Source organism: Oryzias melastigma, linkage group LG12 (genome assembly GCF_002922805.2).
Source record: "Oryzias melastigma strain HK-1 linkage group LG12, ASM292280v2, whole genome shotgun sequence".
NCBI classification, from domain to species: domain Eukaryota; kingdom Metazoa; phylum Chordata; class Actinopteri; order Beloniformes; family Adrianichthyidae; genus Oryzias; species Oryzias melastigma.
In genome coordinates, this window is record NC_050523.1 from 6,826,557 (window position 1) to 6,838,051 (window position 11,495).

General features: G+C 36.7%; 1 protein-coding gene across 5 annotated transcripts in view; it reads right to left on the bottom strand.

Annotated features, from left to right (window-relative positions):
- The window catches only part of fibcd1 (fibrinogen C domain containing 1), a 222,721-nt gene that overhangs the window by 169,641 nt on the left and 41,585 nt on the right, over positions 1–11,495 (bottom strand). For 2 of the 5 annotated variants that reach the window (XM_024299837.2, XM_036214653.1), the window contains exon 2: positions 2,196–2,362. The exons of 2 other annotated variants lie outside the window; for them this stretch is intronic. The gene's annotated coding sequence lies outside the window, so the exon portion shown is untranslated. Of the gene's footprint in view, positions 1–2,195; positions 2,372–11,495 lie in introns of those variants that run through there. One more of the 5 variants, XM_036214654.1, reaches the window with a different exon arrangement.

Genomic DNA, 11,495 nt, shown 5'->3' on the forward strand with positions numbered 1-11,495 from the left:
CACAAGTGGGGCAAGAACAGAGGAAGTAGATTGATGGGCGGATTGGGGAAGCATCTGTTGCAGTGAGGAGGAGATGTGTCAAACGGCTAAGCCGCTGATTTATCTGTTCATCTGCATTCCAGCCCTCTCCGACGGTCATGAGCTCTGGGTAATGACAGAAGGAACGGGACTGAGAATACAAGAGACTGGAAGAGTACTCTCCAAAGGGTGGCTGGGCTCATGCATAGGGATGGGGGTAAGCAGCTCAGTTATGTGGATGAATTCCCGACTTCTCAACAATGAATGAGAGAAGACTTTTTTTTTTTTGCAGGGACATGTTGTCAGGATACCCTCTAGCAAAGAGGTTTTTCTTTTTTCTGGGAGAAGGTCTTGAAGTGCATCTATGACCTACATTGATAATAGTATAACTCTGTTAGCCTGAGTAGAGATCTGTATCTAATTGAATAAATGAAAATAAATTAAAAGTCTGGCCTTATGTATTCGGATAGATGGAATTTGTATGAATTGTCTTGAACGAATGAATGAAAATTGTACATACACTGAGATTGATTGACAGGTAAGTGTCAAATCCGCAGCTTGTGGTTTTTAATGTTTACTCTTAGACTGGCAAATAGTGAGACTCTTTCCAAGGTCAGGTCATGCCAAAGACTGTTAAAATGGGACTTAATGCTCCCCTGGACGGCATGCAGCAAGAGGAATCGGATTAGGGGTGGGGAAAGTTCAGCGTTTACCGAGCGCTCACTGCTCCCTCAGGGGAAAACACGGAAAAGAAATTCCACAAACTCAGTTTTGAAACAAAAAGAAGCTCTTTAAATTTGGTCGATAGAAATCTACGGGTCACATGACCAAACCTGACATCTACTTATACACAGTTTGAAACTTAGTTAAAGGAATTTTTGGGACAAAGTTTAAAAAAATTTACCTCTAAAGGAGGGGAGTCAAACATAGATGTTATAATCTGGCCCAGTAATGAAGAGAAAAACATAAGGATTTTTGAAAAAAAAAAAAAAGAAGAAACAGCAAGTTTGTATCCCATTCTTGTGGCGAATTATGCTAGGTTTACACTGGTCGTGGAAGCGTTGCGAAAAGCATCCCCAAAGTGCTGTGAAGCGGGATGCGCGGAGTGGGACCGCGTAGTTTTGCGTCTGGTGTGAACTACACCATAGGTTAACATGGCGCCAAATGGAAGCGACCTCCCTTCAGCGGCACTTCTCTATCCATTGTGAACCAGGAGGTTTGGCTCTTTAAAGAAATGACCGCAATCTGCAATTCTGCCACTAGGGGAAGCAAAGGAAACGCAAGACAGGAATAACAAGAGATCAAGAAATGAACATAATAAGCAATATATTAACACGTGATTGAGCCACTAGGTTTTTTTAAAGCATTTGTTTCCAACTGAGAAAAAAAGTAAACAAAAACAAAGCTACAAATAACAAGTTGACCGACTGTGAATTATTTTGCTATTATGTTACTGGCCCCGCCCACTTGACATGAGACAGGTTGAATATGGCCCCTAAACCAAAATGAGTTTGTCACCCCTGCTCTAAAGTGTTTATAGGAAGAAAATCTATTCCATAAATTGTTTTCAACAATAACTTTAATGACTTTATCGCTTAAGTTAATTAATATTTTAGCTTTCCCATTACGGTAAGAATTGGTGCACGCCCCCTAATTATACAATCATGTTTCTTTCCAATTGTTTGTGCCATAAATGACAAGAAAAATGTGACGTAGGTCAAGATATTGTAAAACTTTGACAAAAACAGAAGGAAAAGCCTCAATGAACCAACAGTGGAGCAGATGCCACATTAGCGCCGCTATTTTAAAGTCAGCTGTGACTCGCTGCCAGGCATTATCTGTTATCCTGCAGAGTCGAGTGTGAATGTGTTTTTTTAAAGACTGCACTCCACATCCATGGATATATCTCCGCATATGTAATAGGTCGGGTAAAGTAAGTGTTAATTAAACTCATAAATATTGTACAACGTTTTCCAGCTCTAATCAATGCCTCTAAGAATGTCTATGTGGTCTTAAATCCTAGAAACCAATCATAAAGGAAAGTGTGCCCACTCTTTTGTTGATTAAAAATGGAACAGAAAGAAAGAAGGAAGTGATATAGAAATACTCAGGAAGTCTGGAAATGTCACATCCCTATTTGATCCGGACTCTCGCATTACAAGAACAGAGCTCCTTACCTCTTTGATAGAAATCACCAGACGGAAATTGAACACTTCTCGGCACACGTGTGAAGTAAAATGGTTTGGGCTAGTTGTCCATCAAGATGACAGAGCCGTCTCGCTCTCATCCTTCTGCCTCATCTCCAGCCCACTCCTCCACTTCCATCTGCACACCTCTTATTTACCTGTCAAAAGTCATTTCCAATTTATTTCCAATAATTATTTGGCAGATAAAACACATTAGAAGTCCTCCAGGGTAAAATTCACTTTTGTTTCTTTGTGAAAGTTATCTATATGGAACTTTTTTTTTTTATCCTCTTAGCAAACTGCAGCTGCTGACTCATACATGCTGAATTCCCGATTCTCCCTCTCTACTACACTTGTAGCTCTTCTGCACTAAATTTCTTGACCATGAGGTCTTCTTCTTGACACATCAGTCAATACACACTCTGGAATGGAGAGCATAACTTTTCTTGGTTTCTTTCATCACGGAGAGGCCAACAGCATTCATAATTCTTCATGCAATGAGGTGTTTTTTTTTAAAAAAGGTTTAAATGTTCCTATAAAGGTTTTATGATTCACGCAATGATCATTATTACCAAGATGCCTCTTTGCAAGTAGTATCAGTTTTCTGATATGCAACATATTTTTTTACAGCTAACAGGGTGATCATATAATAAACTGAAGTCTGAGAGGCAGAAATCTTTCCTGCAGAGAGAAAATCCAAACCTCTGTAAAAAGCAATTATTCAATTCATCTGCACTAACATGACTTTTATGAAGCTTATATTTTATCCTGAGAGGTGCAAAACTATAAAAAAAAACCTCAAAAGTTAACCGCACATGCCGACAAATTGGGCTGCGAAGATTTGCTGACGTGATCCATTCATGTTATATTTCAGTTTTTCTGTAGTAAATTGAATTTGCTGTTTTATTTGCATACTTGAAGAGTGAAATGGGGGAAAAGGAAGGTAGAAAACAAAAAAGCATCACAGGGAAAATGAATGATTGAAAGGAAAAATATTTTTTTATCAAGTTCAAAAGAATATTTAATAAAAAAAAAATAAACAATTTTTTGGCCAAAATTAAACTCAACCTTGTGAGCCTTTAATTAAGAAAAGGTTGTTTCATCAACATTTTTATCAAATCTTCCCTGAAAAATGAGAAACACTGGAGCATTTAAGAAAATTTTTATAATTTTTTTCCTTTAAAATTATTATTTTGTATCAAGTTACATTTTTTAGTTAACTCAACATTTTAATTGGATAAAAACCAACAATATTAAGGGTTACAAATTGTAGAACTTTTGTTAGTTGCTCCAATGTTTCACTTTTTTTCAGTTCATGAGTTAATTTTGTTTCCAAAAGTGTCAAAGTGTTTGAGTGCAAGGTTGAGTGAAGAGGGACTCACATTTTCTCTGTTTCTTTACATGTTCTTATCGCTATGAGCAGCAGGTTGTGAGCTAACTATACCATCGGGGTAACAGGGAGCAGAAATGAACTCCTCCAGCTGGTAGTTGGGGGCGTCCCGTTGGGGGAGAGTTGAAAGCCACCCGGAAGGGGATTTGAGGAAAGTCACTATTCCATCACATCGCGACAACCCAGCTGAAGTGGTTTGGACATGTGGTGATAAATGCCTCCCGGACTCCCATGCTGGACAACTTAGTATTTTTTTTAGCTAGCTTCTGAGTTTTCTAGGACTTGGCGATAACAAAAATCTTTGCTCTTTTTACAACAAATTCGAATTCTGATTTTAGTATTTTTTTTTCTTCCTCTTTACCTTCTTAAGCAAGAATTCTAAATAAATTTAACAAAAACTCTTATTATAACATTAGTTTGTGAGCTGACCTGAACTCAAAGTGAAACTAAATAGAAACTGTATAAAGGCTTGTAAAACAATGTGGCATCTCAAACAATACAGTTTTAACAAAAATTTTTGCAGCTCAAGGTAGATCATACACAACAGTCTTTACAAATTAAAAAATCAGAAATTCAAACAAATTTTGCGGCTTGTTGTTCCAAATCTTGAGTCACAAAATCAAACTTGGATGTTATACATGTTGACGAATGCAGGTTCTTGAACACACTTTCAGTATATATTGTTCACAGTGGACCGTCACTACCCAATACTAGTGCATGTACCGTGTCGGGACGTGATTCCCTCTCCTAAAACGTCTCCCTAGAGTTCTATTTTATTTGAAGAAGTACAAATTTACCATTTAATTGGAGATGGAGAAGACCTGGAGACCATTTTCTCTGCAGTCCCACCACATGGGGTTGCTACACGGTCTTCACTCGTGGTCTGATTCAAACCCCCCCTTTGTCTCAAGGTCTTCAAGGCCCGCAGGGGGGTGTCATCACCAGCACAAACACTTACAGATCACTGGATGCCTTCACACCAGAAGTGAACATAACCAATGCAACTGATCCCATGCAGACGTACACACCTGTTTCACTCCTGCTTCACTCCTGCCTCTTAGAAAAACATGAACGTGTAATATCAAGTAATTAGGAATATAAAAAGTATTGGAAATACAAGTAAATAAAAAAACAGTAATAAACAAATTTATAAAGATGCCTAAAAATTAAATCTGTATGAACAAATTTGACAAAAGTATATGTAAAGCTTTCATGAAAATACATTAAGTTTTTATGACAGTAAAATCCTACAACCTACAGTTGGAAGAGGTTTGGTACCAAATATCAAAGTGGTACAAGACTCTTGCAAATCTTGCAGCTTTCTCTCCCACAGCTCTATTCGGATATAAGAAAGGCTTGGTTTCTGGCCAGGAACAAACTATGGTTCCCACTTTAATGAAAAAGGACACTACTTGTACCTCACTATCAAATCAGAGTCCCTGACTGATCCAAGTTCATCTGGTTTAACTTTCAACGCACATTCATGTGTTTTGAATGTGGAAGCCCAAAATGCTCATATACTATGTGCATTTACAGACTTTTCATTGAACGTGGTCGGTTGAACGCCAAACCAAACGTGAACGAAGAACTGAAGAAACTATTTCTTTTATGGGAACAATTTCCTCTCAGCTAGTTGTCATTTTAACGCCTGTGCATTACAAGAGACAGTGGTCTGGGCTCATCTTACTCTGGAAAAAAAAATAATTTAGATTTTCCGCAAAATAAATCTTATTTTTGTTAAAATTCATTTATCGCCCAGCCCTAACAAAAATAGTAAGAGTTAGATCCTCAACATAAACCTACTTAAGCACAAGTCAATGCGTGGAATAAAATGATGGATTGATAGTGAATACTTGTAAAAATAAAATAAATCATGTTGGCAAAAGTCCATTAGGGGGTTTAAGGTGGAAGTATTTCCCCAAAGCTGAAGTCCACACTTGGTGTGGTTGAAAAGTCGAAAAAGTCCCTTACAGGAAATACCCGTTTGTAAATGTGGTTTATGTACTTCTGAAACTGTTGTTCAAAAGTATAATGTAACAACAGTTGCACAGGTGAGAAAAAAACAGTTTATTTATAGTAATTATTATTTGTACTTCCTTTCACTCATCAGTTTCCTGTTTGGTACGGATTAAAACATGCTTTAGGCACCAAGAAAACAAAGTATGAGTTTAATTTCTGCTCCCGTCTGATGAAAATGATCCACTACAGCACAGAAGCTGTGTCTCAACACCTGGAGCTGAACTGAGGGAATATGTTGGCTTATGGAAGTATAGATCTGACTAAATTACAGGAAATTCTGGAAGATAAAAACGTTCCGTAAGAACCAGAATAAAAAAATACATCTCAAAACACAAATCCAAACCCTAATGTGGCTATAAAGGCACTTTTAGGAGACAACAGCCATTTAGGGCTATAAAACTGTTGCTTTTGTGCCACTATTTGTGCTGGTTGAAAAAATGTAAAACAAAATATTATGCAAATGATCAATCTTAAAACTGAAGCTATATTTATTTAGGTGCTTAGATGGACATACACAGAACAGAACATGCTTTTGAGAGTCTAAATGATTCTAATACCATCTTTGGAATGGATTAAATAGGCAGCAAGTTGGTGCTGGTTCAAGTCAATGACCATAACACAAAAATGTATGACCATATGGATCATTAGTTTCTCCAGAGACACTTTAAAGTATCTTTGGGAAGTCTTTGGAAGTGATTTTCTTGGTAGAATATTATGTACCATGTATAAATGTTCACTGATCTGTAATGTGTGGATGCATCAGAATGGAGCAGAGCAGGAAGATTGAGGCCTACATCATAGCTACGAGTTGTTTCCTGATTCACTATGATTTTAAATAAATAGCATACAGAAATTCAATTTTGAGCTTTATTTTTCCAACATATATCTTCCATAATCAGTAAAATACCACAAAAAAGTTCAAAAAACACTAAAAACACAAAGTTTGCTTGGAGTGGGCCTTTAAGTAGTAATATTTCCAATTTATTTTGCTTTTACTTTTTATTAGTAAAATTTATTTGATTAAAAATGAGTTAATCTCTTGTTATTATGAAGAGTAAACTGATGCCCAGATATGTAAAAATATGTCAATACTTGTAAAAAAAAATGCTCTTGAAGTACAAAGAAGTGATGATTAATTTGTTTTTTTCAATATTTGATTGTATAATCTAGAAAATAAGAACAGTATATATACTTGTCATCAAAGTGTTGATAGTTTTCAAAAGCTGCTGATTGATGTGTTTCAGAGCAGCAGCCTCTGCTTCGACTGGTCCTAAATGGTTTGCTTTGGCACTTCAACAAATAGCGCTACACCCCTGCTCAAATGGGACCTTGTGTGATTCATAGCATTCATCCCACCTCATCCTTTCAATCTGTTAGTTTAGTCTTGTTTCTACACCCCGGCTCTTACAGTACTCAGTTTTTGTTGCTATTCATCTGCTTTCATTGAGCTCTCTTTCTTTCTCGTCACTCTCCTCCCCTGCCTCCGCCGCCTCTCTCAAGGCCTTTCAGCCACCAGACAACTGACACTGAAAGGTTCTGTTCCCATGTGTCAGCAAGAGATATGGAAAGGGAGAAAATGAGAAAGAAAGAGACATTAAAAAAAAGAGCACGAGACAGACAACAAAGGCAAACAGAGAATAAGAAAGGTCAAAAACACATGGGACATTTGTTGTGACATGTAACCTTCAGATTGAAGTCCTATACCGTGACATTGGTACGGTCCATGGATGTTAGGCGAGAGAAATCTTTTGTTTGACAAACCTCCAACGAATAGCACGGGTCTCCATTAGGGCAACAGAAAAAGCCCTTTTCTACTTATGTAACACTTGATGGTAATGGCTAGTTAGATCCACCAACACACACTTCGCTCACACCGTCATGCCTTCATATCTAACAATAGGCCTCCACTCCTGCTGACCACTCGTCTTTTTACCTCCCAGTTCAGCATGAAACCTGCAAGTTTCAACCATTTAAAGCCTTATTTTGGCAAATTTGAGACAAAGATAAAGTAAAACAAAAACAACCAATGATTAGATTCGCTTATAATAAGATATACACTCTAGAAAATGAGAAGCACAAAGGCTCTGAAATACATTACACTGCATTACACTTTAATTGCCAATTAAATGCTGTGCTGCTATGATGAGATGCATCATAGAAAGATCTGTGGCACTAATGGATTTTTTTTTTTAAACAACACAAAAGTCGTTTTGTGTAAATAAAACATAACGCGCTAATTTGTGGTTCCTAAAAATGTATCAACATGTTTTTGTTCTGATTAAGGATGTCATTTGTAATTTGATGTCTACTGCATGCTTTAAAAAAAACAAAAAAAAAAGCTTACTGATCTTATAATAGGCTCCTGAGGCGTTAATATGTTTACAAAAGTATAAAATGGCACCTCAAAATGTATTTATTAAAGCTAAATTAGTTGCAGATTCACTACTCTCTAGCTGTATTTCCATTAAATATTAAATTGCGCAACTTGGATTTGTGATAAATTTGCCAAATGGAAACATGACAATTTAAAAAAAAATATGCATTTATCCCAAAAAAAATATATACCAGGCATTTGACGCAAAATAAAGAACGTGCAAAATGAGGGTTTTTGCATGTAGAGTCCCAAAAACAGCTACCCATGAACACCATTGATATGGAATCCAGAAGTACACATTTATGTGTGTTTACACAGACTTTTCATTGAAAGTGGCTGCTTAAACGGTTGTTGCCAAGGGCGATGCTACCATAACTTCAGTTAGCCATCTTCGACATAATGTAGCAAGTCAAAATAAAGGTTTGACATTTATAATAAACTTTGAGAAAATGGCTTTAATCCTTTACATGTATTACAAATACACACATTAATTTCTAGATATAGACATCAGCAAATTCAATTTTTATTTCATTTTATTGACAAAAGCCAACAGAGCAATGATAAATATAACCAGACCCAATGTTATTTTAATAGAAATTAAGAGGTAAAGTGGGAGACGGTTGATTCTAATAATAAAATAGGGTTAACTGCCCATAAAAAAACACAAGCACCTCTTTAAAAGCGGAAAATTGTCTTCCTGCTGCTCTGGAGCATTCAGAGGTGTGTTAACACAATGCCAAGCAGAAAAAAAAGAAGAGAAAAACATGAGATATGATCTTGCTGCCCCTAATCTGGGAAGGGTTATAAACCCATTTCCAGACAATCTAAACTGCATTATTCTACAAAGAGAAAGCATATTCACAAGTGTTAAGCATTCAGGACAGCGGTACATCTTCTCAGGAGGGGACCTTCCCGCAAGTTCAACCCCAAGTCAGACTGTGCAATACTCCAAGAAATTGGAAAAAGAAAAATGTATTATTTTCCTGATAAGCGTTGAAGGACCGGTATGTAAGATAACATTAAACCTGGGCACTTCAGCTTTATGATTGAGAGTATTAGGGCCAGCATAGACTTGGAGAAGAACTAAACATAATATACCAGCTGTGATGCATTCTGGTCTAACATTGCCTTTAACTTACAGTAAACTATAAACCTTTTTCCAGCTTCCTTCCATCCATCCATCCATCTTCAAAATGCAGTGAATCCCTTTTGGGGGTCACAGGGTTGCTGGAGTGAACCTAGCGACTATTGGGCGAAGGTGGGGTCCACCCTGAACAGGTCACCAGTTTATTGCTGGGACGCAGAGTCACATGCACACCTGGTGGCAATTTAGAGACACCATTTAACTTTTGCAACTTGTTTTTGGACTATGGGAGGAGTGTGTAGAAAAGCAGCACATGCTTAGGGAGGAACATGCAAACTCCACATCCACAAAGGTCTCAGATGGGATTTGAACCTGGGTCACTGTGCAGCCCCGGCTTTCTTGCAGCACACCATTTTTTTTCCTTTTGTTTGTTTGCTTGCTCTGATCACTCGGCAATTCTCAAAGCGTTGGGTTGCTTAATTAACTTCTTAATGCCTAACTTTATTTCTGATTAAGAATAAAATAAAATAATATTTTTCACATGTTTAAATCAAAACAGATGATAAATTAAGTTAAGATTTGACTATAGCCCATAAAACAGATACACTTTTAGGTATGATTCATGTTTGTGACAACAGGCATTTAAGCAACCAAAAACACCTGCTTCCATCTCCAGTATGAACAGTCTTTTACTCATTTATTGGTTCTTTCTAGTGTTTTTGGATTAGACTGGTTTAGAGTCGGTTTATTTCAACCAATCAGAACCAATCAAGAACAACAAACACACACATATCCATATACAAATTTGTGGATGTTAGGACCGGATACAGTGAAAAACACCGCCCCCGTCCCGATCTCAAACACTCCTCCCTGGCCAAAGAAGGAACTTTACTGATTCATACTCTTTAAAAACACATAAAAATTATTTGTAAAACATTTATTAAAGAACACTGTAGTACTCAACATAGTTTTTTTCTGTTTTTTTCCAGAACAGTATTTTATGAGACAGATGAAGATGAAGTGTCACTCCGTCTGTCTGTGTTTTAAAACCTGAAGCGCGTGCTTCCTCCTTCATCAAAGCGCGAGAGTTCGTCTTCTTCCAGAATTGGCCGGTTTCCTCCATAATAAACATTTGCTCCGGATGATAATTATCCTCTGTGATTATCCTCTTCAGCATATCAGTTTTTTTTTTTTTTTTTCCGGCGGCTTACGAGTCAGCTGATGCTATTTCTCCATGCAGGGGCATAGAGAGAGGAGGGTCTCCGCTCCCCCATAAACCTCACCACCTCTTTCTGGAGCAAAAGTTTCACATAAGTGTCTTGACTCGTCTAAATGGTGGAGTTAGTTACTGAAAAAAAATCTGCAAATACGTCAAACCGCAAATAGAGAAACGCAAACACTATGAGTGTATTATATATACATACATACATACATACAAACACACACTGATGTTTCAAACTTAGGATAATTAGTTGTGAATTGATTAGGAAATGCAAACTGTAAATGTAAAATGTAACTAAGTGATTTATAATTATCATAATCATATTAATACAGTACATGTCACATTTAATCAATTAAATATTAAGTTTGTCAAAAGAAGTCTAATTAAATTCTTGAAAAAGAGAGACTATGTGAACATATGTAATCCCACCACTAATATGCTTTACATAACTACCTTCTTTTCATTTGTTTAATAATTATCATTATAGTTAATTTATAACCAGCTACTCATACTTTACTATCACAAGTGCAGATCAATGAATAATCCAGAAGTATGACTAAAATCAAATGACATATTAATTATGTAAGAAGGCATATTATTATTTCAGAAATCATTATTACATTTCACAGATGAAGCATCAAAATTAAGTCATGTGAAAAATATATTGTTATATTCGAGAAATTGTAATTGTAAATCATACAATAGGAAGTTTTCACTTGAATCCACTGCTACAAAACTAACATGCCTTCTTTGCCATGCAAACATATACAATATTTACCAAAGAAAATGTATAAAACTGTTAATAAAATCTTATTTTGAGACACTCAGAAGTGTAAAGAACATTCCTCATTCTCCTAAATGATGCTAAAAATCCCCTCCACATTAATGAATAATTCTCAACCCTTCATTTTACCTTGTTAATGTTTACACAATCAAATTGCATTGAAATTGTACATCTGATTGTATCCCCCTGCTACACCCTATCATTGAGTATGGGATGTGACAGAATGATGAAGCACTTTGGGGGCGTTATAATATTTGCTTGCGGATGCTTCCTTGATGCCAGCCACCAAGAGCAGGCCAAGGGAAACGAGAGCTGAAGGTTTTAAGAGTTGCTCTTCCTGCACAGCATGACCCCCCACAGGGAAATCACAGGCCCAGTGAACCAGGGGAGTCTCTTTGCTGTGTTTCTTTTTATTTTT